This window comes from Uloborus diversus, chromosome 10, assembly GCF_026930045.1.
Source record: "Uloborus diversus isolate 005 chromosome 10, Udiv.v.3.1, whole genome shotgun sequence".
NCBI lineage: Eukaryota > Metazoa > Arthropoda > Arachnida > Araneae > Uloboridae > Uloborus > Uloborus diversus.
Genome location: NC_072740.1, coordinates 1,497,949 through 1,502,020, shown reverse-complemented (window position 1 = coordinate 1,502,020; position 4,072 = coordinate 1,497,949). Strand labels below are relative to the sequence as shown.

At 32.6% G+C, this 4,072-nt stretch overlaps 1 non-coding gene across 1 annotated transcript; it reads left to right on the top strand.

Moving 5' to 3' along the window:
* The first annotated feature begins 510 nt into the window (after nucleotides 1-510).
* LOC129231884 (U1 spliceosomal RNA) lies at nucleotides 511-679 on the top strand. The gene has a single exon (XR_008581311.1). It is a non-coding gene; the product is annotated as a U1 spliceosomal RNA (small nuclear RNA).
* Nucleotides 680-4,072: the final 3,393 nt, after the last annotated feature.

Genomic DNA, 4,072 nt, shown 5'->3' with positions numbered 1-4,072 from the left:
TCAAATAAAAAATATTGAGCAAAAAATTTTAGATATTTTTTAATAGGCATAAAAGAAACCTGTATACCAAATTTCATAAAAATCTGTTAGCATGCGGCCACTACTTTTTTGTGAATTTTGCTCATTTCGACATCCTGATGTATTCCTTTATTATTATTGGCAATATTTTATTAAGTATTCAAAATAAGCAATCCACCACACCAGTCCCGTAAAAAGAACTAGTCTGAGTGAGAACACACACATGCACGGGCTGGTTGTGGGAGTGTTCGGGCAAGGATAGCAAGTATAATATTATTACCGTATGATACACTACCAAACCGGTAGGGCGTAATCTTTCATCTTTGAAACAAGTATACGTTTAAAGTTTTCGATTAACAAACCAAACAGTTTCGAATTCCTGAAAATGATACGCGTGTAATTTTTGGTTTCAAGCATTTTTGAAGTGGCTCCGCAACCAGTTTATTCTAATATCAGCAGTGATACATAGGTGTGTTCGTGATTCGGTCGAACATACTTACTTGGCACTGGGGATACTTTGATTACTTTGATCAACGAGGAGGTTCCCCCGAGCAGAGGCCTTTCATTGCACTTCGGAGGGTTGACGCTCGCCACATCTGCAAATTACGGTTGCTGGGGTGCATAAGTTTTGGTAGCTGGGACTGCGTTCGCGTTGTCCCTTGTATTAGAAGATCGCTCATGTGTGAGAGTGCAATAGGAGAAACTTGTTGCAATCACTCAATTTAGTAGTGGGTGACGTTAATCTTTAAAGTTTCTTTTTCTTTTTTTTTTTTTGTTAATATCCAAGTTTTGCTGCCATAAAGCAGCACAAATTTAATCATTGAATTGAAAATTTTAATCCTTCACTTTAAGTTTAGGCACGATGACTTCCAAATCTTATCTAGTACTCTGAAAAAGTTCTGTGCTTCCCTTCTCCTCCTTTTTATGTCATGGTCAGTACCACCCTGACCATTAACAACTGACATAAGGTAGGTAATAGTTTTTAGTTCTTCGATTTCTTTTGAATTTACGATTATTTTTTTTTAGTCATTTTTGCTCTTCAACTTCATTAAATTTGTTTTAGATCCATTAACTTTCACACCAATTTTTTGGCATTGATCACAAGATCGTTAGTTTTCTCCTGCATGTCCTGAAATCCGGAGGGCTGCAAAACAATCCCCGAAATCCAGGTCCTCAAAACAATTGGATGCCTCAGTTGCCAAAACGATTTAACTCCACTTTAAAAAAAAATCCTCATTTCAGCTTTAATAGAGCTTAATCAATACTTAGAATGTGAATTTATTTCAAACTATTAGTTCAGTACATTTGTGATCCTGCAATGGCAGAAAATGTAACACGAGAGCCCATTCACTCCTATAGATATCACTATCTTTTTCATCACTTTTCTCGACATTTTTTTTTATGGAGTTAATGAATTTGGCCGGTGAAGCATCCAAATGAAATTCCATCTTTTTCACATTAATTACCCAGTCCAAACTAGACAGGACGCAACCCTGTCTAACACCAGTTCTAATTCCAAAATTTTATTTCCCTAAAATTGTGTCGGAAAAATAAAGCGGTTCACAGGATCGGGGCAGTCCCAGACTTTAAATTGAATGTATTCCATTAAGTGTTTTTTTTTTCTTTTTATCGTTGAAAATCGATATAAAACTTTTATATTTTTTAACAATTTATTAACAAATTCTGTTTACGTATAAATATTATTCTATTCCAGAACCAAATTATTGAAATCAAACAGTCGTACAAATAATATTAAAAGTATTTAAAAGGTAAAGAAATCAGTGTGAAATTTTTCACTTTTCAACCACAAACGAGTTCCGTCCCTTCCTCGGGAATTAAAAATTTCCCCCCGCCTTCCTATGCATTTAAATTTGCAACTTGCAATACTTGCTCATGCCAAGTTTATTTAAATCTCAGAATAAGAATGATAAAAAAGTGTAGAACTCTTAACGATTTTGCGTAATTTTGAGATAAGTATGGGAGAGTGGAGCACAATGAGGCGTGGAGTACAGTGAGACAAAGCTATTTTTTAAAATTTTTACGTATAATAATAATTAATATGTAATGATGCTAGGTGCGTGTGAATCTACTGCAATTGACCTTGTTGATTCTGGAATATGAAGCTGTTGATTGTGTTTGTAATCAAATGATCGTTATTTTCTGATTTCAGGGAAGCAAAGTTTTTGTGTTTATATATATATATATATATATATATATATATATATATATATATATATATATATATATATATATATATATATATATATATAAACATTTCAGTTAAAGTAGATCATAATAATATGCAAATTTTAAATAAAACTGATGCGAAAGAACCCTCTTGCTCTATTGCAGCAATGAGTGTTTTCTTAGGTGTTTAGAGTTTCATAGGGCATCCAAAACTCAAAGAGAGAGAAGGTTGAGGATTGAAGTAAGAGCATAAAAAGGGTAAAAGTATCATTGCAAGTGATGTTTCATGAAAACAAATTTTAAAAGAAGAAAACACAAAAAACTATAGAAATAAAAAAAATGTTAAAAATATCGTAAAATGTTGACTTTTTTGACACAACTAAGGAGGTAGAAAAGATTGAAAGGGGGATCTGATTTTTTTCAGACTACGTTAAAATGTGCGAAAATCTATTTCTGAATTTGAAGAGGTCGATAGTGATACACTTGAAGGATACTTTGTTATGATACAATTTGCCATTAAGCAGAAATGCTTTCATATTAGAAATGTACAAATGGCAGCTGATAACGATGGAAACTTGTGCCATTGGTAAAATTGTACATAAAAAAAAATTGTGCCATTAGTAAATTGCGCAAAAGTAAAACCATTTTTACTTAGTTTTATCTGACCATCTCTACCATATGTTGCATTCGCTCCGAATAAAAGGGTTAAATTGTTGATAACAGCTCCTACGAAAAGAAATAAAACAAACCGAAATCATTATTTTTGGATGTTTGAAAATTAAATTAATATTTGTATGTACGATGAAATTTGAATATATTTTTTTTTCTATAATGATTTGATTTTAAACGTTGAACATATTACGAATCCCTCAGACATATATGCTGGCTTTCTGTGCCTTATTTGCTTTCTCACTGTGCCCCATGTGTGTGCATTGGACACAGTGAGACGAAATTTTACGTTTCTTTTTTTTTTATATTATCTCAAAATTTTTAAAGAGTAGTGAAGTTTTTTGTTAGAAAAATTAGTGCACGTAAGCTACATTACAAATCCACCTTCAAAAATTTACGATTGAAACAAAGTTTCCAAATATCTTAAACTTTATTCTTATTTCGTCTCGATGTGCTCCATCCTAACCTACTGAAAGATTTTCGGCTAAAAAATACCCAAAAAGTGTAAAAAAAACGCCAAATATACGGTAAATAAAGGGGAATGTTGATACCTTTTGTCAGGTACAGAATCAGTCCTGTAATGACAGATGAATAAAGATGTACATTTTTATGAATAAATGCACATCTTTCAGTTGAACTCCTGCCTAAGTTAAGCACTAAAGTACAAGCTACATAGTTTCACTGTACTAATTAAATGACCTCCTCTGAAAATTCGGGACACAGCCTCAAAAACCGGGAAGGATGGTCACATGGTATAGACGCCCTTCTTCCAATTCAAAGATATATTTTAGTTTCAATGAAATAATAAAATGAGAAAACATAAAACTCACGTATTAAGTTAATTTTCTTTCTTTTAACATGTTAAGCGATTAATTTTATAAATTTTAGATCGATCATTATTTTTAAATCAGAAAATTGGAGTGGCAAAGCCTCTTTACTTTTGAAAATGAGAGGCAATTACCCTCTTTGACCCACATACGCGACACCTATATCCATCAAATGCAGAGAGTAAGAAGATGGCATTACAAAAGTAAAATATCACATCAACCAGTTAATGTGTCTAGCAGAAACCTATAAATTTCCAAACCGTGTTTCCCAGATTGAGGTAAGCAGCTGAATTTTAATTCATGTAATCCTTTGGGGATTGACTTTCCCAGAGGATAGGTTAGAATATAGAAATGTTTTATGTGTTTTTTAG